A 23,766-nucleotide genomic window follows, 5' to 3' on the forward strand; every position below is an offset into this window, starting at 1 on the left:
ATATTCATCACTCACTTTTTAAAGCATTTATTGAGTTGCTCACATGTGTGAGGCATTAGCTTAAGTGCTGATGGAGTGGAAATGGGGAGAAAGAGGGTGGGCAATCTACGAAGAGGTATTGAGATCCCACCTTCACTGACGTCACAATTGTAATTATATAAATGTTTTTGTGATTTTTTTTTTTTTTTTACGTATGTGTCTTCCACTAGCAGAGGGCAGAGACTGACTGTTAATTACCACTCCATCTCCAGTGCCAAAACAGTGTCTGGAATATAATAACTATTCAACTGATACCTGATAAATGAATGAATGATTGAACAAATGAAACAATCAATAGAAAAGGTGGTAAACACCACCAAATAGTTAAAATACAGTACAAAAAATAGTGACGTGATGAAAAGTGCTTATGAAAGCAGAGGAGGGAATCACTAGCAATGTCTAGGGGGCCTGGGGGAAGGCTTCAGAGATGTGATCTTTCAGGCCAGTCTTACAAGATGAGATGGGGGAAGAGGAGAAAAACCATTCCAAGCAGAGGGAACGGAGCATTCAAAAGCACAGTGGTGTAAGAAAAGCATGGGATTCCCTGGGACCAGCAAAGAGTTTGTTGTGCTTCAGTTTATAGTTCTCTACTGAGGGAGGCAGAGGGTGAGGCTAGAAGTCTGACTGTGGATTCGACACTAAGGCAAGCTGGGCTTTTGTACGAACAGTGTGGTGACACTAGAGTTTTTGAAGCCATCAAATGATCAGATTTGCCTTTTAGAAAGTTAACTCTGATGGCAGTGAGGAGGATGCACAGCAGGGAGGACAGAGAGAAGGTGAGAAACCAAGACAAGGGCTTAAAGTGAATGAAAAGTCTCAATTCTTCATAACCAATTTTCCAGAAAACTCCATCCTCCAAAGTTCTGCATTCGTGGAAGGTGAGTGTTCATAACTACTGGCCTGAATGGTTTATAACATTGTTATCTTTAAATCTGTGTAATGAATCATATCATGGGGCTGTAGAGACATTTATTAAGTTGCTCTTTTCTGCAGATTCTTCCAATAGAAGCATGCTGTTTTAGTTTTTAATTTGAAATTTCCCTTTTAACAATTTTTAAAAATTTGAAATAATAAACTATTTTTTATACTTCACAAAATTTCACATGTTGGTGGTCCATTTATTAATATTTTGACCTCAAAAATGACCATTTCCACATGCTGTGTTCATGCTATTAAGGAACTACACTTACTTCTCTTAAAACACAAAATGACTATTTTAGCAACAAGTTAGAGCTTCAGTAAATAAAATATTGATCTTTGGAGAGAATTACAAATCTGAATATGGAGAATAACTATAAGTACTTTCCACACATTTCTGTGCACATATACATGTATTTGTTCATGATAAAATGTAAATACAATTGAATGGCATCTCTCTAATGTGATAATAACGTGGCTGAACCACCCCTGTCCCCCCCCCAAAAAAACCTCTGCCAGGTTGGAGAGGGAAGAGCAAAGGGGTTAAATATACTTCCCTCAGGGCACAATGAAGTGACTTTATCCCCCTTGCTTTCTTTTTCTATCATGTGACAATTTTAACAGCTCTGTTCTAACAGCAAAGAGAGGAACGTGGACTATAAGAAGAGAATGGCAAGCTGTGGAATTTAGAGGTAGGTAACGCTTTTCTTTCTTTTACAAGGAATAAAGACATTTAAATAGTCTTGTATATAAAACCTCACAGATGGGTATTAAATGCTATTTTTTTATTTTTATTTTTTATTCTAGAAAAAGTAACACGTAAAGAAAAGTTGACAGAACAGTATAATGAACCACCTCAGGCCCAGTTTTAAATTATCAACCCACTGTCCACCCTCCATTATTTTAAAACATGTCCTAGATAGACCATTTCATCCATAAGCAGTTCAGACTGTATCTCTGAAAGAACTATTTTCAAAAACATAGCAACTATACCATTAGTATACCTAAAATTTAACAATCAATTTTAATGTCATCAAAGATAAGTTCAAATTTTCAAAGTTCCCAGATTGCCTCATAATTTTTTTTTTTGTTCTATTGTCTTCTATACGAGTCAAAGTTCAGGTCCAAATATTGTGGTTAATTGATCTGTCAAAATTTTATTTTAATGGCAATAATTCAATATGTTTTAAAAATTAAACTTAAAAAATTAAACTTAGAAGTTTTAATGAATTTAAATAACAAAATCTAATATAAAATGAGTGAATAACCAGATTAAGTCACACAGGCAGGACAATGTTGATATGTGTGCTACAAATACATGGGCACATGGTCAAACTAAGCAAACTCGAAAAAAAAAAGCTGGGGTTGGGGGAGGGTTGATTTCATTTTTGCCTGTTTTAAAAACGCTTCGTTTTTCGGTCACTTTTAAGTACAAAACTGCCCATAATAATGATTTTAATAAGATTTTTAACAAGGAAGTCCATTAAACCATGCTAACAAAACTCTTCTGTAATCTTTCACTTGTGTGTTTTAATATTTGCCCTGTTTTACTTTGGCCAAATACTTCCTCCTTCATTTGAAATTAGCTTGAAATCACAGGACTTCAGAGTTTGGAGGGATCATGTGGCTTCCTCATCTCAGAGAGTAGGCAGCTTTGATATTATTATAATATTGTTTCCCAGTGAGAAAGATAGCATGAGAAATCAATCTGCTGACAATTACAGACTATGTTCTAATTTGTTAACAGACAGTGCTATGTAAATATAATCAGTAAAAGTTTTATTAGCACAACATGAAATGACTTCGGGGTTTATCCTTTTATAAGGCTCGGTAAAGTTAATATTTTCTCCATATTGAAGAGATCTTGTTACACAAGTAAGAAAGAAACACATTTAGTTCAAGATTTGAAATAATAAAGGTTAGCAACTTATCATCAGCAGAAGTCTACGGAAGTCAACATGGTGAATGCCAGACTCTTTACTCAGATAATAATATAACAAAGAGTCATAAACTTGTATATGTCAATCAATAATTGACATATACAAGTTTATGTCAATCAATAAAAAATGTAATATAAAATATTTGATGGTTGTGAGATACTGTAATTAGAAATTACTAGGTCTTCTGAAGTTTGCATATCAAGTTCTAATGGTAATTCTTAGGTTCAAAAAAAAGTATACGGTGGTCCCTTCCACATTCATTGGTAAATTCTAGACAGCAGTTCACTATGGAGTAAATTTATTAATCAAAAGCAAAATTTGTTACTGAAATTCAGGAGTCTCAGTGCACTCCATGTATGTGACACTTTGCATTAAGCCTAGGGCTTAAAATGCCCAGTAAAATAATTAACAATACTTAGTGAGTGCTTGATATGTGCAGAGAACTGCATTAGGAGCATTAGCAAACTGCAAAATAAAGTGTCAGAATGATACCAAATTCAACCACTAATACATCTGGTTTAAAAGAAGTGCTTAAAGAGAGTAATTTAGAGATGGGAAAATTTGAGATTTAATGTTTTAAACTCAGAGCATCTTGTAAAAATTCCCAAGAACTTAACTGTTCCAAGTTCTACAACATAAAAAAAAATCTTGTATGGACTTCGCAAATTTAGAACGTTGACAATGAACTGACTTCTAATCCTGTTTATTTTTATTGTTTACACTGACGTCACTCATTTTCCCCCAGAGTCCCTCATGTACTAATTGCACTTTATCCTCTGTATGTTCCAAAAATTTTTTCTGACTCAACAAAATGCAAAATTCAAGCTCTTGATTCTTTTAAAACAAAGTAAATGCAGGTGTCACAGCAAATATAATCCACTAGATTCAGGTAAGGCAATTATAGAGTTGATTTGTTCAGTTATTATATAAAAGTGCAGGTGTAAATCTCTGTTAATGTACAGAACAGACGAATACCACATTCTAACCCAACCATCCATCTTACCTGCCTCACAAGGGAGAAGCAGTGCTCACATCAACAACACCTATTCGCAGGGCTTCCCTGGTGGTGCAGTGGTTAAGAATCCACCTGCCAGGACTTCCCTGGTGGCACAGTGCTTAAGGATCCGCCTGCCAATGCAGGGGACACGGGTTCGAGCCCTGGTCCGCAAAGATCCCACATGCCGCGGAGCAACTAAGCCAGTGTGCCACGACTACTGAGGCTGCGCTCTAGAGCCCGCGAGCCACAGCTACTGAGCCCGTGAGCCACAACTAATGAAGCCTGAGCACCTAGAGCCCACACTCCACAACAAGAGAAGCCACCGCAATGAGAAGCCTACGCACCGCAATGAAGAGTAGCCCCGGCTCACTGCAACTAGAGAAAGCCTGTGCGCAGCAATGAAGACCCAACGCAGCCAAAAATAAATAAATAAAATAAAAAAACCAAAAAAAAAACCCTATTCACATTTTGACAATGATGGAAATCTCATCTAAGAAATGTGCTATCAGCACTATCACTTTACAATATGTTCAATAATATGAAAGATATATGGCAATTACAACTTTCTGATCCCACAGTCCTGTTTAACACTTGAGTGTGTCTCTCCCTCCCACCCCCCTCTCTACACGCCCTCTCCCCCTCTCTCCCTCTCTCTTCTCTTTTCCTGCTCTGTTAATGCATATTAGAAACTACAAAAAAAAAAAAAAGAAAAGAAAAAGAAACTACAGAAAGTTTAGTCAAAAATAAATTAATTAATAAGGCTCTTTCTTAACTGCAAAATGATCAGTTAGTAATACTATTAATAACATTGTTAATAGTATTATGGTTTTTAAAATGATAATAATAGTTTGCTTTCCCATAGTTAACACTATTTAGTTCTGTCATGATTTTTCAGAGTCTGGAGCCCCATGCTGTATTTATACTTCATTTTATGAATCACTCAGTATATGTCCTCTACTTAACGTCCTCTTAATACCCATGCACCCCTTCACCTTGTCAGGGATAATTAGAATTCAATTTGTTTTTCTAAGATACTAGCCAGTTAAGGATCACTTAAATTTTGTAAGCTTAGTCTACTCAATCACCTAGTCATTAAATACAATGTTAAAAAGCAAGCCTACTGGATCATATCTACTTTTTGAAAGCAGCTTCTAAACTTGTATTCAGGTTTACTATACTGATATAAATTTGAAGTAAAATTTTTAGTAAGATGAAAATAAAGACATCTATTTTTTAGGGTCAGATCAGGAAAAAATTTTAAAATAATACAAAATAGAATAGATTAAATTAAGGAGGCTGAAACATAGCCTTTACAATACAATCAAATGATTGCAGTAATTGATTACTTTGGACAAATCCAAATTCTCTCCCCTCTTAATGATGATCTTAAAGGACTCATAACCAAGAGGTTTAAATGTAAAACTTGAAAACAAGATCCATAATAGGCAGGAATATAAGAGGAAGGAAGGCTGGTGATAGTCTAAGGGAAGAAGGGGAGCTAGAGTTCCTCTGGAACAGATAAAGGCCAAGGAAAGAGCCATGTGTTTAGGGAGATAAGTATGCATCCCTTTAAGCCCTTGTTGGTTGATAGAACTGTCAGAACACTACTAGCTTATGCTTCTGGTGTATGGAGAAAATGGGGAACATATTCTTAAACAATGGGAGGCTTGGTTGAGGCATACAATATAACAATGCTATTCACTCTTCTTATTTGAAAAAAAAAAAAATTAAACCATGTTTTGGAAAGCAAGTTCTTATCATCTATCTGCCGTAGAATCTCCTATGATTGGAAAGAAACCTAAAGTTGTACTGAAGACAGAATAACTAAGGAACTATTCAGAACAATTTGTAAGAATAAAAACTAAAAAAAAAAAAAAAAACACCTAAAAAAAAAATCAAAATCCACCTTGAATATCCACGTGATAAGGCTGGCTTGAAAATGATGTAGAAGTAGTATATTCAGACTTAGAAAGATGAATATTTGTTGATATGGTATAGTGATATACTGTTAAAGTTTTTAAAAAGCAGCTTATAAAATAATACATACAATATAACCTTCTTAATTACTATTTTTAAATAACTGAAAAAAAGTCTGGGAGGTTATATGTAAAAAAATATTTGGGTATAGGAGGTAAGTTTTATTTTCTTCTAATTACTCATCTGTATTTTCTATTTATTAACATAAAAAGCATGTATAACTTATATAGTTGTTAAAATTTATAGAAGAGCTATATTGGGTCAAGGACTTCCCACCATATTGTGTGGAAAAGGAGAAAAAGTTAAAGGGAATAAAGGAGATCTTAGCTTCCATATCTATTCATTTAACAACAAGTCTTCTTGCTGGGAGCTCCGAACTTCAGGATTAATAAGGAACTGATTCTACAACATCTTGTAACAGGGAACTTATAATTTTAGAATGATATAAATTCATCATTATTACTTTTAACTAAAAAAATAACTGCAGATTAAAATGTCTCCACAGTGCCTGCTACACTGTAGAATAGAACTAACAAATTTCTAGCCTATGGAACATACAATAATATTAGTTTTAGGCATCTTTCAGAGAGAATAAAACATTTATATAAAAAGAATCCAAACTGAGGATTATGAACTAACTTTTAAACAAAACACCTTACTTGAGTTCCAACTATTATTAGCACTTAAAATATACAGCTTGAATAACTATTGGGATAATGGGCTCAGCAGGCTTAACTGGTAGTCTATATATTCTATTACATCACATAGCTAGCTATGCTTTGGGGAGAAAAATCTATTTAAAAGCATAGGCAAAGCTATGTTCAATACACAGCTAAAAGAATAAAACATTTATACAGGAATGAAAGACAAAATTCAAGGTATTTTCTAATTTTAACTCGTCAGTCTAGTACTACTAATAAGCATTAATACTATAAATACTACATTGAGGCCATTCAATGTAAGCTTCTTCAATTTTCCTCCATCCCACTTTAAAATTTCTCTTCACCACTTCAGTCTTCCTTTTTCAGGTTAACCACCTTTCCCCAACACCACCCAAAAAAGGCCTCTTAATTTTGTATCCTACCTTCTCATTTCATTAAGTCACTTTTCTCATTTTCCTTAAATCTTTCATTGCTCTTCAGACTTTTTGGCCTACCATACGCTCAAGGTATCATTTATTGAGGGGAGGAGAGGGAACTTGCCCTGACAGGAAGACACCCTGGGGAAACAAACTCACTAGCTCCCAATCTCCTCATCTCCAAACGCAATAGGATTCTTCTCAAGTCGTATCCTTCCATGACCTTCATGTAGCATCTCCCTACAAGGCTCTTGTTTCTTGGTTTGTGTGGCGCTTTGCTCTAGGAGTTCCTTTCCAACCATCTTTGCTGGTTTGTCCTTCTCTTACCTCTTAACAAAGCATCTGTGCTGGGCCTCTTCTCTCCTCTCTACACTTTCTCTTACTTATCTGATATGCTTTCAGCTCTCTCTCCCAAGCTTTGGACGCCCTCAATGAATCTCTTACAGGCTGATTTTCTTTTTTCCATTGAGGCTGTCCTAGTTCTAGAACCTCATTACCAGTCCAAGTTCTCATTCCCAATCTCTTTCTTCCATTAAGGCATTCTACAAACTACTGGTAGCAGTAATCTTTCAATGGCTCTTATTGTATCAGTCTCTAATCAAACACCTTAAATGGCTCCCCAACACCTACTATTTAAAGTTCAAACCTCTTGGTATGTGATTCGCGGGCCTTTGATTTGCCACTATCCCTAAGTATTCTATACTTTATTCACAATGTCTGAACTGGGCTAAAAAATACATTGATTATGTCCTACCACACCTGCTGAAGAAGCTACTGAGTATTTAAGACAGCTCAAATTCTATCTCCAAGTTACACCACCTCCCTTCACTCTTAATGTGTAGAAAGCACTTAACAACTTCTTTGTGGCATTGATGTCATTCTGCCTCGCTTTTAAAGGACATGGGCATTTCGTAATTTCATTAATAGGAAATATTAATGAAATTCGTATGAAATTTATTAATATGCATATGATTAGCAGTAGGAATCTTACTTACTTATTTGTCCTCCATACAGTCTTTTTTTTTTTAATGAAAATTTGGAGATCTTTTATTTTGAACATCTTTCCTTGACCAAAGATACATAAAGTTCATGAGAAGCATCAGCAATCACATTTTAATTTATATACTCTTATCACCATCACTCAAGAAAAGAAAAAAAAAAGGCCCCAAATCAGTTCCAGAACACATTAGTAAAATAGATTCCAAAAAAAATACTCCATAGCATCTTGAATATAGTAGACAATGCAGATTATATTCATTTGAAATTAGAGATTAAAATAGAGATTACTTCTCCAGGATCTGAGATAAAGTTTGCCCCTGCCTTATTTCTGAAGAAAAGATCTGGGAAACAAATAAGCTAAATAAACAATACTCTGTGTGTGTGTGTTGGGGGGGGGGTGCTTAATAAATGACTTAAAAGAAATCATTTCAAAACATTTTCATTTGAATTATTTTACAAAAATGAGCAATTCTACTCCTATGCCTATACTCAAGAGAATTGAAAACATATGTTCACACAAAAATTTGTACATGAATGTTCACAGCAGCATTATTCATAATAGTGGAAACAACTCAAATGTCCATCAACTGAAGAACGGATAAACAAAATGTGGAATACCCACACAATGGAGTAGAATTAAGCCATAAAATGGAATAAGTACTGATATACGCTACAACATGGATGACCCTTGGAAACATTACGCTAAGTGGAGAAGCCAGACACAAATGGCCGTATACTGTATGATTCCATTTATATGAAATATCCAGAATTGGCAAACCCACAGAGACAGAAAGTAAGTTAGTGGTTGCCAAGGGATGGAGGTAATTGAGAGTAACTGCTAACAGGTAGAGGGTTTCTTTTTTTGGGGTGATGAAAATATTCTGGAATTAGAGAGTAGTGATGGTTGCACAACATTGTGAATACACTAAAAACCTGAATTGTACACTTTAAAATGATGGATTTTATGTTATGTGAATTTTAGCTTAACTAGAAAAAAAAAAATAGTTGTGAGTTTTGTCTCCTGAATAACTTGATTTGGATTTGTGGTGTAACGGAAAAGAAGTCTCACCTTTGAATCAGGAAATCTAGGTTTAAGTTATTTCTGCGCTAACCAGCTGTGTGATCTTAAGGGCATTACTTAACTTTTCTGAGCCTCAACAGTCTCATCTATAAAGTGAGAACAATTAATGCCTCACAAAGTTGTGAGACTCATGAAATAAGGTGAAATCACTAATAAACTCTAAAGTCCTTCACAAATGAAAAACCTTATTGTTATTTTGTATACTTAAAATAATTTTAAAAAATCCTAAACTGTATTGACTAGGCCATGATTTCAACTTTTGATCACTGGCACGTTATCTAACCAGCTTTTATTGTCGTAGATGAATAGCATCCTGAATTTGTAGCAATTATCCTGTGGGCACCAGTAGTACAGTATGTCACAGACGTATTTAATTCTAATTTTCACAGTGAAAAGTAGCATGAAATGACGGTTATAAACAAAGGCACAGAACTGAGTTTCAGTCTAGGTTCTTCCACTGACCTTGAGCAAACACATAACTTCTCTGACTGTCAATGTACTGTAAAGTGTGCGTGCGTGTGTGTGTGTGTGTGTGAGAGACCTACCCAATAACAGGAGTTACAAGATTCATTGAGATATTTGTTATATAAGGCACATATTGCAATATCTGGTACCTAGCAAGCATTCAATAATCAGCAGTTATTATTATTTCCATTTTGTGGAGTAACAGGTTTAAATGATGGGTCTAAGTTTATGAGACAAATCCGAAGCATAACCAGGAATAAAGAATAGATATTTTGGACACTAGATCAGGTAATCAGGATAGGGGATGATTCAGTGCCCTTCCTATTGTTTTTCTAGCATCACATGGATCTTTACAGCATTGCGTTAGCCAAATAGTTTAATTTTTTGCTTATTAGTTAAAGAAAAGACATAGTCCTATTCAGCATTAGTATAAGGTCTGACACAAATAGATACTCAGTAAATATTTATTGAATAAACAAATGAATAAAGAGTATGTTATTACTGGCTGTATCTACAACCAAGCATCAACACAAAATCCAAAGCATTAACTAGACATTTCCAAATATCCATACTTTTACATATATAAAACATTTTATATTTTAAAAGTTCTCATTTGGGTGTCCTATCTGCTCTTTGGCATCAATACAAAGGAAGGCACATATTTTTTTAAAAAGGAGGGGGACTTCCCTGGTGGCGCAATGGTTAAGAATCCGCCTGCCAATGCAGGGGACACGGGTTTGATCCCTGGTCTGGGAAGATCCCACATGCCACAGAGCAACTAAGCCCGTGCACCACAACTACTGAGCCTGTGCTCTAGAGCCCGCGAGTGACAACTACTGAGCCTGAATGCCACAGCTATTGAAGCCGGCGTGCCTAAAGCCCGTGCTCTGCAACCAGAGAAGCCACCGCAATGAGAAGCGCACGCACCTCAAAGAAGGGCAGTCCCCGCTCACCGCAACTAGAAGAAAGCCCTCGTGCAGCAAAGAAGACCCAATGCAGTCAAAAAAAAAAAATCACCTGGGAAAGACAAATATAATATGATATCACTTATATGTGGAACCTAAAAAAAAAAACAAAAAAAACGATACAAATGAACTTACATACAAAGCAGAAATAGACCCACCGAGGTAGAAAACAAATTTATTGTTACCAAAGGGGAAAGGGGGCAGAGAGGGATAAATTAGGAGTTTGGGATTAACATATACACACTACTATATATAAAACAGATAACCGACAAGGACCTACTATATAGCACAGGGAACTATACTCAATATTTTGTAATAACCTATGAGGGAAAAAAATCTAAAAAAAAAGAGATATATATGTATGTATAACTGAATCACTTTGCTGTACACCTGAAACTAACACAGCATTGTAAATCACCTATACTTCAATTAAAAAAATAAATCACCTGGGAGTTTGCAGCAAAACAGTAAGAGCTGAAATAGGAAAAGTTGCAAATAGGAAGTAAACTTCACACAGGGTTTTGAAGAAAAGGTAAAATCTAAATAGGCAGAGAAAAGGGAGGAGGGCTTTTTGAGTGAAGTAAATAGTACCAGAGGCACAGACTTGAATCCGTACAGTGTTTGAGAGACAGACTGACTTCAACAGAGCAGAAAGAATGGGCCAAGGAACATAGGAAATGAAGTTGGATAAGAAGTGTGGGACAGATTAGAAAGGGCGTCAAAAATCCGGCAGAAGGGGTTAGATTTAATGTGGTGGAAAACAGGGAACCAATGAATCTTTCTGATAAGGGGAGAGACCTGCTGAAAGTAGTAGCATTTAAAGAAGGTTAATTAGGAAGAGTTGGAAAAAACAGACAGAAGTGATGGAAGGCAACTGTGGTAATCCAGGAATGAGGGGATAGGGGTCTGAGTGGGATAGGTGCACACAGAGAGTGTATCTTAATGGCAGTGTGATGGGCCTTGAGACTGTAAAATTAGGGGGTACCAGAAACAAGGAAGAGGCATAGACTAATCCAGGGACTGGCTACCAGGTAAAGGGGTCATACCACAGATTAAGACCTGGACATTTCAAACACTAGCAATACATTCACAAGGCCTAAATGTTTTTCAAGTACCCTATTAAGTAGTTTCATTGTTTTGTTTAGTAAATTTACTGCAGGTGCTCCCCAAATTTCACAACTGCTTTGCTAACACAGCCCCATGAAAATCCACTTAGGTAAAAATTAGTTGTTTTTTCAATACAAAGTTAATTAACCCATTACAGGATATGAGCCCCCAGAGACTAACATGGTGAAAAGAGAAAAACATTCTTCTTTATACTCAAGTGTGTATTCTTTACGGTCTGGTCCTAGTCCCCCTCTGCCAAAAAAAACAAAAAAAACAACAACAAAAAAAAACCAACCCACCCCCAAAAAAACCCAACTTGTTATTTTTAGCTGATCTAAAATCTTGAAACATAATCCTGACTTCATCTGGTAGTGATCCAGTCAGAAGAAAACCAACTCTTGAGAAAATGAATTAAGAAATCAACACTTTGCCATGCTGCTTTCCTGAGTTGTGCTATCAAATTGGGAAGAAATTCTCTTAAGTGAAAAACAAGGAGAAAAATGTTACTAATGCTAAATTTAGCAGACTCATTTTTTTGACTAAATATTTAAGTCTACAGTCATCTCCTCCCCGCTTCCACTCTCCCCTTAGAATGAGTAGTAAGTACAGAAATGGCATAAAGAAGATTTATAGATTTCATTCACATGCTCCCACGGTCCTTTCAAATTCTATTATTGCAACGCTGACCCTACTACCTGTACATGATTGCATGCATTGTTTTATATCTCTTCTCATGATCATTTGCTAGTAGAGCTGTGAATAAGACTTGAAATGTTCCAAAATAGCAAAAATAACCCTATTTACTATCACTCACTGAGCTCTTCCTTTACCATGTGTGGCCAAACTTGTGCTTTTCGTACACAATCTCATTTAACCCTCACAGCAATCTTGTGAGGTAGGTACTATGATTATGCCCATTTTACAGCTGAAGAAATCGAGGCTTTGGGAGTTAAGGGATTTGTACAAGGTCACAAAGCTAGTGAGCTAGTAAGTGGCAGACGTGTGCATCTGACACGCTCTTGTGAATCATTAGATTATACTGCCAACCCCAAATATATGTGAGCGAAACCAAAAGTGAGAGATAAGGAACCAGGGCATGCTGTTCACTGTGTAAAAGGGTTTGGGAGGAAGCATCAGTGACACAAATGGACAGATTCCCTGACTCATTTCTCACCTTTCCTTATACTGAAGACACTGCACTCTATTTCTGAAGGAGAGTGGGACACTGCTATGAAATGGGAGGGAATTGTCTCCTCTTGTAGTAGGACACATATTACATGACTGTTTCATGGTATTGACAGGGCCTCAATATCTTAATTTGATTCACAGTTAAAAAAAAAGTTACTTAGATCAGCCAGGCCAAGACGAATTAGGCTGATTAGTGACATAAGAATGCTTTAAAAAAATGTTTTCTGGTTATTCCCTGGTGGTCCAGTGGTTAGGACTCCGCGCTTTCCCTGCCAAGGCCGTGGGTTCAATCCCTGGTCAGGGAACTAAGATCCCCCAAGCTGTGTGGTGTGGCCAAAAAACAAAAAAGTATTTTCTTGATAGAATTCCAGTGACCTGAGCAACCTACATAACTCCTACCAATGACCCTGAAATAGAAACTAGCTTTTTAAAAATACTTCTCAGTACATAACATATATTCATAAGAAAACACTCTTAAAAATAACTTTCCTCCTTATGCATCTGGGCAGAGATGTTATATTTCCTCCACAAAGCTTCCTTTTATGTTGCAACAGTAAGAATCTCAATTTCAAGCTGAACTAGAACAATTGAGAACTGCGAGCTCCTTCACAAGAGATGATTACTTTTAATAGTTTTTATATAAATTGTCTAAATATGACTGGACACTTTACATTTTAACTCCGCAACACTCTTCACTAGCGAGTAAAGCAGTTATAGTTTCAAGTTCTGTTTCCCCTCACCCCTCGCTTTTTTTCTGCTAACGCATGGTCTTTCACAAAAGAGTCAGTGGGATCTCTGTAGACTGCAGATAACGGATATGACCATGGTAAACTCAAGAAGATTTAGCACATGCCAAGTAATTCAGAAGCTTAAAACTTGTCATCTGTGTATGAAACCAGCAAACAGTTATAACTGGTTAAATAAACATGTACAAATTAATAGCACGCAATTAGTAACTACCACTTTTCCCTCCAACTAGTGGTGTTTTGGCAGGCAGCCATACAATCTGCAATAACCTGTCACTACTGTGAAGCCGCAGCAACTTCCTCTGCCCCACCCCCATGCAAACTCTGACTGGGATCCTTCTGGAGTGCTAATATAATGCTCAGACAATCATAAAAGTCCTCCTTATCTATGAATACTGAAATTTACCTAATTCGTACTTTTAGGTCTTTAACATTCATAAATCTTAAGAAAAAAAACATGCTATATGATCATATTTCAAAGATTATTTGAAGGTTTTAATTTCCTTTTTTATATGTAAGATAGAATAGCACCCCCAAATCAGTAATATCCACTGCAATGCTTCTTGAATGAAAATGTATCCTATGTACAACTATAAGACTTTAATTTACACATCTAACATACAAAATACTAGGAGTTTAGAAGTCAGGGTTATACACACTTCATTTAAACCTTGTTCCAAGAGCCTAGTAAATTTGGGAAAGATACTATTAAGGTAGCTTTCCTGGTTTATAAAATATTTTGCGTGAATTTTCTGACATACAAACTATGATATTAAAAATTTTATCTACTTGCCTACTTCATCTGATTTCATTTCACGGACTAGAGTAGTCCCACAAATTATTACCTCATGCCTAAGACATTTTAAGATATTTTATTTTTGTACTGTAATAAGTAACTACCCTTACATACTAAACAAAGAAAAAAATTACAAAACAAAGTAAATGTGATCAAATCTTCTGACTTTTCTGTCTCTAAATGTGGTATTACATTAAAAACAAACAAAAAAACAAACAAAAAAAAACTGTTCTGCTTTCCTTTTATCCCTTTCTGTAAAAGAAGAAAAATAGGAAGTGGCCTTGTTATTTTTTAAGATCTCCAGGATGAATAGTGTGCCATTTTGAGTAGCTTAATTTTGAAATACTGTCTTATAGTAATAATATCATTCATTACCATAAACTGCACCCATTTAATAAAGATGTCCTAAAATATATTTAAAATTTTTGTTTAAAAGACTCTTCTGACAAGATTCTGATGTTTTATTTGAGGCTCAGTATTTACCTTACTTACCTAGGAGTAAGGAAAAATCAAACACTTTGAAAAAAAATTCCCACTAATATTTATTTGTAGAATATCAAACTACAAATTAAAATAAATAGAGCATATGAATCCAGTGACTGTTGAGGTTGATCACTCTCAGCTGGACTTTGAGCTAAGGCCATAAACATTCACGTGAAACTCAACAGAGTTTATTAGCTATGTTTAGACAGAAACCATATTTATAATAAAACGTTAAATGTAAAACAAAACACCAAGCTTACTCTCAGTAGATCTTCTCAAATGCCTGTCCTACATTCCCAATCCAACATACTAAAGACTTTAAAAATTCTTTATTTAGCTACAGCAATCAGTTAAGATTGCCCCGGAGATGGCTTTCTTTAAAAGGCTGCCTCTTATTCACTTAGGAAAGATAAAACTGAACTACACTTAAGTCATAAGAACAAGACCATGCTATCAGCACCTTCATCCTGAGAAAGGAAGTTATTACAGACACAGTTTTATAAATGAGGCTTACAGAGAATACTTCCTCGTCAGACAGTTAACGTCAACATCATTTTATACAGCTTTACATTTCGACATTTTGTAAAGAACTTTCTAAAAATTCTTCCTGATTCTTTTCCTCCAGTCCCTACAACAGAGGAAAACTGGCTCAAGCTAAACAAATCTTACAGTTAAATTTACGAAATTCTATCAATGCCTACCGTTATGGTATCATGTAAATATCAGAACTGGTTGTTATTATGGATAATATCAGCTTAAGTTTTAGTTATTGCACATTTACGTACCCTGCATCTCCCCCTTTCCTGTGTGCCAGAGTGAGGTTTCAGGGGACACAACAATAGAAGGTAAAGAAATAACTTACTTAAAGTAGGACACCTTACCAATTCCTTGATAATGAAGAAAATGCCAGTAACCTTTCACATTTTAATTTTCATTTAAAGTTAATTCTCTTCTAAACTTATATTAAAAAAAAAAAAAAACAACTCCAAGAAAACCTTGTACAATCCTAAAAAAAGGAACTGCAGATAAAAACAGCGGGACCTGGGCGCTGTTCATTACTATCGGTATTGCAAGCTGAAGTATTTCCTGTTACGACGCCCATCGGTTCCCACAGGTGCAACTGCCTATGGGTGTTGCCGATTCACCCTTCCTTTGGTAACTGAACCACTGAAGGAGATTTCAGGTTGGCACAATCAATGCTGAGAACTATTACGGCAGAACTACCTTGGGCTAACACCAAGAGCCTCCCAAACTAGGTTGATTGTGAATTGGTAATTACCCAATTCAAAAGGGCTGGAGAAAATTTATTTCAATACTTTCATGATTTTTCTAAGATGCATTGTTATTAGGAAGGTATGTGACTTCACTCAACAAATATGTATTAATTGCTTTCTCTGTGCAGAGCTCTGTTCTAAGCTCTAGGAACACAGTAATGAACAAAACAAAGTCCCTATGGTCATTCATACACCATGTAGTAGACTTTTGACTATTTCATATGTAATGAGAAAACTTCCATAAACGCAGAGACTAAAGAAATTTGTATGGAAATTTGGAAGGTCGATTGTCGTGCTTATTACTAAAAAGCACTGTAATTAAGGCCATGCCACCTTAAAATTAAAACAATTTTTCCAGAACCTAGTACATAAAAACAGAATTCTTTATGTTTTCAATGTTTGCAAAAGGCCAGGTTGGAGGCAGTGGCATATGTTTTTTGTTTTTTTTTTTTTTTTTAATTTTTTTTTTTTTTTTTTTTTAATGAGCTGAAGGACATTATTGCAAATTTCTTTTTTTTTTAATTTAAATAATTAATTCATTTATTTATTTTTGGCTGTGTTGGGTCTTCGTTGCTACGTATGGGCTTTCTCTAGTTGAGGCAAGTGGGGGCCACTCTTCATCACGGTGCGCGGGCCTCTCACTGTCGCGGCCTCTCTTGTTGCGGAGCACAGGCTCCAGACGCGCAGGCTCAGTAGTTGTGGCTCACGGGCCTAGTTGCTCCGCGGCATGTGGGATCTTCCCAGACCAGGGCTCGAACCCGTGTCCCCTGCATTAGCAGGCAGACCCTCAACCACTGCGCCACCAGGGAAGCCCGGCAGTGGCATATGTTCCAGCAGGGAAAAGGAAAAACTTCTCACCGTGAGTCACCAATGACTAAGTTCTTTCAATTCAAGCTTAAAGCACATTTCAAACCCAATTACTTATACATGCAGAAAACTGATAACCTCAAATTAACATCAGGAGCTTGATTTGACCAATTTTCAGGGTTAATATCAGCATATAAGAAAAACAAGTGAAGTGCTTTTAATGGGATAATGCCCCTGTACTGAATTTTGTTATAATTTTGGTCTTACAAGCCTTTACTGCCTAAGGGCCATTTTAGCAGCTTCCATTAGATTTTATTACAATGAACATAGCTTTCTTAGACTGTAGCCAGACTGGGACACGGTCATCTTGGATGTATGATGTCGTGGTAGGAATGGCTTTTACTTGTATTCAATAAAACAAAAATACACTAAATTCAAGGCTGCTCAAAAAAAAATGTAAAGCCCAGAGAATAAAATATACAGATAACCTCTACTCTTCCCAGACATACTTTACTTCCTTAGGATTTTACTTCCTATGTTTCAAATAACGAAACCTTCTTTTTAGCCAACAAATTGGAGGAATTCCCAGAGCCAAATTCATCTATTTAGTCCATCAATAAATCTTTATTGAGCAACTACTACATGCTAGGTAGGCACTGTTTTATGAGTTGGGGAGACAGCAATGAATAAAAAAAATCTCTGCTTTCATGGAGTCTAAATTCTAGTGTAGGGATATAAGACAAACGAAGACATAAATAAAATATCCGGTGTGTCAGAATGGTGTCCTCTCCCCAGTATGGCGAAGAATACAATATGAAAGATAAGGATAACAATGAGCTTATTTGTTCACAGTTGCAAGTTGCTTGTATCACAAAGTAAGGAACTGCCCTTTGGAAGACCAGAGTAATAGAGCTCTCCCAGCCTCCATCTCTGACTCAACTGAACACCACGTTCTGTTGCAAATGACAGAAAATCTTATTTCATTTGTTCCTAATACCTAGAGGAAGGAAAACAGACTTCCAAAGACCTGAAGTTGGAACCCATTCCTTACAGATAAAAACATCACTTAAGGAAACAAAACAACAAATCCCCAACACTCAGAGTCAAAGGTCACTTCGGGGAATATTATCATGCTGAATGTGGACATACAAGTTTCCAAATACTTGCTACCAGTGGCATCAATTTACCAACTGTCAGGATCAGAAGTAAGTTCTTCACTTAGGAATTATCCGTTATCTTCACTGGTAGCAATAATTATATTTAAACATTATTTTTGAACCTAAAACAAGTGTTTAAATTTAACGCGATTCGACAAATATTTATTGAACAGATACTAGTTACAAGACGCTTGGTTAGGTGTGTAAGACACCATCCTTTTAAAATCAAGAAGATGGACATTTAGGAAGAATCAGACAAATACAAACCCTATAATGTATTATCACAGAGAATATTAGTGTAATAAGAAAATGTACAAAGTACTTAGGGAATTTAAAGGAGAGAGTAGCAAGAAAGATAATCAGAGAAGGGCCCAGGAAAGATGGCATTAAAAGTAGGTCTGGGGAATTCCCTGGCAGTCCAGTGGTTAGGACTTGGCGCTCTCACTGCCGGGGCCTGGGTTCCATCCCTGGTTAGGGAACTAAGATCATGCGAGCCACGCAGCACAGCCAAAAAAAAAGGTCTGAAATATGAGGAACAGAAAAGGCATTCTAGGGAAAAGAAATGGCAGGAACAAACGCCTGAAGGTGGCAAATCAGTAAGTGGTTGGCTGTAAGCAGGCTGTTCTGGCCGGGGCACAGGAGATAGATACAGATATATAGATACAGGTATAGATGGATTATGGGGCTATAGGAATCCCAAAGCCACAAAACAGGTTGATAAATCTGTACTGAATTTAGTAGGCCAAGGGGTATTAAAGGTTTTGAACATAGGAGTGACAAAATCAGAGCTGTACTTTACAGCAAAATAAGAGAGCAACAGTGTATATAGGAAGGATGAAAAAGAGAAGAAGGCTGGAAAATTGTCACAGTCCTTCCCTAGCCCATTATTAGGGCTCTCATTAGCTCTTTCTTGGACCTTTAAGAGGTATAAAATAAAAAGTGTCTTCAGTTGAAAAAACAGATCTAGGCCACAGTGGTCAAGTTTGTCACCGTCTGTATGGCCTTGGGAAGTCACTCACCCTAACTGAGTCTCAGTTTCCCTATGTATGAATCTCTTAATTATTCTTTTTGGAGCCAGGAGCTGTAGGATTCAGCAAGTGATTAGATACTGAGGGTAGAGCAAAAAACAGCACTAAAAAATTGTTTAAAGTGATTAAAATAATAAGCAGCTACCACTTATTAAACACTTCCTATGCATTTATCCCTGCATTTGGTGCTTTACATAAATTGCTTCATTTATTCCTTATAAGAATCTTATGAGTTCTGTATTCTTATTTTATAGATGAGAGAATTGAGAGCTTTAAAGACTTAAGTAACTTAACAAGGGTAAGCCAGCTGGCATAGTGACAAAGCCAGAATAGGTGCCTAGGTCTCTCTGAGTCTGAGGCCCTTTCTCTTTCCAATGCAGAGTATCATGCTGTTTCTTACATGGCAGATAAATAATGCTAACATTTGTTCTTGTGTTCCAACAGAATCACTCTTTTAACACCCTTCTGATGTACTAAAAGCCCTCAGTGAGGATAAGAAACTAAGTGTGGAGAGCTTGAACCAAGATGGCGGAGTAGAAGGACGTGCTCTCACTCCCTCTTGCGAGAACACCAGAATCACAACTAACTGCTGAACAATCATCGACAGGAAGACACTTGAACTCACCAAAAAAGATACCCCACATCCAAAGACAAAGGAGAAGCCACAATGAGACGATAGGAGGGGTGCAATCACAATAAAATCAAATCCCATAAGTGCTGGGTGGGTGACTCACAAACTGGAGAACATTTATACCACAGAAGCCCACCCACTGGAGTGAAGGTTCTGAGCCCCACGTCAGGCTTCCCAACCTGGGGATCCGGCAACGGGAGGAGGAATTCCTAGAGAATCAGACTTTGAAGGCTAGTGGGATTTGATTGCAGGACTCTTACAGGACTGGGGGAAACAGAGACTCGACTCTTGGAGGGCACACACAAAGTAGTGTGCACATCGGGACCCAGGGAAGGAGCAGTGATCCCATGGGAGACTGAACCAGACCTACCTGCTAGTGTTGGAGGGTCTCCTGCAGAGGTGGGGGGTGGCTGTGGCTCACCCTGAGGACAAGGACACTGGCAGCAGAAGTTCTCGGAAGTACTCCTTGGCATGACCCCTCCAAGAATCCTCCATTAGCACCACCAAAGACCCCGGGTAGGCTCCAGTGTTGGGTTGCCTCAGGCCAAACAACCAGCAGGGAGGGAACCCAGCCCCAGCCATCAGCAGTCAAGTGGATTAAAGTTTTACTGAGCTCTGCCCACCAAAGCAACATCCAGCTCTACCCACCACCAGTCCCTCCCATTAGGAAACTTGCACAAGCCTCTTAGATAGCCTCATCCACCAGAGGGCAGACAGCAGAAGCAAGAAAACTACAATCCTGCAGCCTGTGGAACAAAAACCACATCCACAGAAAGATAGACAAGGTGAAAAGGCAGAAGGCTATGTACCAGATGAAGGAACAAGATAAAACCCCAGAGAAACAACTAAATGAAGTGGAGATAGGCAACCTTCCGGAAAAAGAATTCAGAATAATGATAGAGAAGATGATCCAGGACCTTGGAAAAAGAATGGAGGCAAAGATCGAGAAGATGCAAGAAATGTTTAACAAAGACCTAGAAAAATTAAAGAACAAAGAAAAAGAGATGAACAATACAATAACTGAAATGAAAATTACACTAGAAGGAATCAATAGCAGGATAACTGAGACAGAAGAACGGATAAGTGACCTGGAAGACAGAATGGTGGAATTCACTGCTGCGGAACAGAATAAAGAAAAAAGAATGAAAAGAAATGAAGACAGCCTAAGAGACCTCTGGGACAACATTAAACGCAACAACATTCGCATTATAGGGATCCCAGAAGGAGAAGAGAGAGAGAAAGGACCCGAGAAAACATTTGAAGAGCTTATAGTCGAAAACTTCCCTAACATGGGAAAGGAAATAGCCACCCAAGTCCAGGAAGCTCAGAGAGTCCCATAAAGGATAAACCCAAGGAGAAACACGTCAAGACACATAATAATAAAATTGGCAAAAGTTAAAGACAAAGAAAAATTATTGAAAGCAGCAAGGAAAAAATGACAAATAACATGCAAGGGAACTCCCATAAGGTTAACAGCTGATTTCTCAGCAGAAACTCTACAAGCCAGAAGGGAGTGGCATGATATACTTAAAGTGATGAAAGAGAAGAAACTACAACCAAGATTACTCTACCAGGCAAGGATCTCATTCAGATTAGATGGAGAAATCAAAAGCTTTACAGACAAGCAAAAGCTAAGAGAATTCAGCACCACCAAACCAGCTCTCCAACAAATGCTAAAGGAACTTCTCTAAGTAGGAAACACAAGAGAAGAAAAGGACATACAAAAGAAACCCAAAACAATTAAGAAAATGGTCATAGGAACATACATATCGATAATTACCTTAAATGTGAATTGATTAAATGCTCCAACCAAAAGACACAGGCTTGCTGAATGGATACAAAATCAAGACCCAGATATATGCTGTCTACAAGAGACCCACTTCAGACCTAGGGACACATACAGACTGAAAGTGAGGGGATGGAAAAAGATATTCCATGCAAATGGAAATCAAAAGAAAGCTGGAGAGGGAGGGAGATGCAAGAGGGAAGAGATATGGGAACATATGTATCATATGTATATGTATAACTGATTCACTTTATTATAAAGTAGAAACTAACACACCATTGTAAAGCAATTATACTCCAATAAAGATGTTAAAAAAAAAAAAAGAAAGCTGGAGTAACAATACTCATATCAGATAAAATAGACTTTAAAATAAAGAATGTTTTAAGAGACAAGGATGGACACTACATAATGATCAAGGGATCAATCCAAGAAGAAGATATAACAATTATAAATACATATGCACCCAACATAGGAGCAACTCAATACATAAGGCAACTGCTAACAGCTATAAAAGAGGAAATCGACAATAACACAATAATAGTGGGAGACTTTAACACCTCACTTACACCAGTGGACAGATCATCCAACATGAAAATAAATAAGGAAACAGAAGCTTTAAATGACACAATAGACCAGACAAATTTAATTGATATTTATAGGACATTCCATCCGAAAACAGCAGACTACACTTTCTTCTCAAGTGCGCATGGAACATTCTCCAGGATAGATCACATCTTGGGTTACAAATCAAGCCTCAGTAAATTTAAGAAAATTGAAATCATATCAGGCATCTTTTCTGACCACAACGCTATGAGATTAGAAATCAATTACAGGGAAAAAAACGTAAAAAACACAAACACATGGAGGCTAAACAATACGTTACTAAATAACCAAGAGATCACTGAAGAAATCAAAGAGGAAATAAAAAAATACCTAGAGACAAATGACAATGAAAACACGACAATCCAAAACCTATGGGATGCAGCAAAACCAGTTCTAAGAGGGAAGTTTATAGCTATACAAGCCTACCTCAAGAAACAAGAAAAATCTCAAATAAACAATCTAACCTTACACCTAAAGGAACTAGAGAAAGAAGAACAAACAAAACCCAAAGTTAGCAGAAGGAAAGAAATCACAAAGATCAGAGCAAAAATAAATGAAATAGAAACAAAGAAAACAATAGCAAAGATCAGTAAAAGTAAAAGCTGGTTCTTTGAGAAGATAAACAAAATTGATAAACCATTAGCCAGACTCATCAAGAAAAAGAGGGAGACGACTCAAGTCAATAAAATTAGAAACGAAAAAGGAGAAGTTACAACAGACACTGCAGAAATACAAAGCATCCTAAGAGACTACTACAAGCAACACAATGCCAATAAAATGGACAATCTGGAAGAAATGGACAAATTCTTAGAAAAGTATAACCTTCCAAGACTGAACCAGGAAGAAATAGAAGAAATGAACAGACCAATCACAAGTAATGAAATTGAAACTGTGATTAAAAATCTTCCAACAAACAAAAGTCCAGGACCAGATGGTTTCACAGGTGAATTCTATCAAACATTTACAGAAGAGCTAACACCCATCCTTCCCAAACTCTTCCAAAAAATTGCAGAGGAAGAAACACTCCCAAACTCATTCTATGAGGCCACCATCACCCTGATACCAAAACCAGACAAAGATACTACAAAAAAGAAAATTACAGACCAATATCACTGATGAATATAGATGCAAAAATCCTCAACAAAATACTAGCAAACAGAATCCAACAACACATTAAAAGGATCATACACCACGATCGAGTGGGATTTATCCCAGGGATGCAAGGATTCTTCAATATACGCAAATCAAACAATGTGATACACCCTATTAACAAACTGAAGAAGAAAATCCATATGATCATCTCAATAAATACAGAAAAAGCTTTTGACAAAATTCACCACCCATTTATGATGAAAACTCTCCAGAAAGTGGGCATAGAGGGAACCTACCTCAACATAATAAAGGCCATATATGACAAACCCACAGCAAACATCATTCTCAATGGTGAAAAACTGAAAGCATTTCCTCTAAGATCAGGAACAAGATAAGGATGTCCACTCTCACTACTATTATTCAACACAGTTTTGGAAGTCCTAGCCATGGCAATCAGAGAAGAAAAAGAAATAAAAGGAATACAAATTGGAAAAGAAGAAGTAAAGCTGTCACTGTTTGCAGATGATACTATATATAGAGAATCCTAAAGATGCCACCAGAAAACTTCTAGAGTTAATCAATGAATGTCGTAAAGCTGCAGGATACAAA

At 36.8% G+C, this 23,766-nt stretch overlaps 1 protein-coding gene and 1 long non-coding RNA gene across 5 annotated transcripts in view; one reads left to right on the plus strand and one right to left on the minus strand.

The window, feature by feature from the left end:
- The window catches only part of TAOK3 (TAO kinase 3), a 182,109-nt gene that overhangs the window by 151,639 nt on the left and 6,704 nt on the right, over positions 1-23,766 (minus strand). Inside the window, exon 1 of one of the 4 annotated variants that reach the window (XM_082355887.1) lies at positions 10,448-10,507. The exons of the other annotated variants lie outside the window; for them this stretch is intronic. The gene's annotated coding sequence lies outside the window, so the exon portion shown is untranslated. Of the gene's footprint in view, positions 1-10,447; positions 10,508-23,766 lie in introns of those variants that run through there. 4 annotated transcript variants of the gene reach the window in all.
- LOC309611492 lies at positions 11,984-22,560 on the plus strand. The gene is made up of 2 exons (XR_014234561.1): positions 11,984-16,492; positions 16,888-22,560. It is a non-coding gene; the product is annotated as an uncharacterized lncRNA (long non-coding RNA).

This window comes from Balaenoptera borealis (assembly GCF_965194805.1).
Source record: "Balaenoptera borealis genome assembly, chromosome: 14".
Taxonomy (NCBI): Eukaryota; Metazoa; Chordata; class Mammalia; order Artiodactyla; family Balaenopteridae; genus Balaenoptera; species Balaenoptera borealis.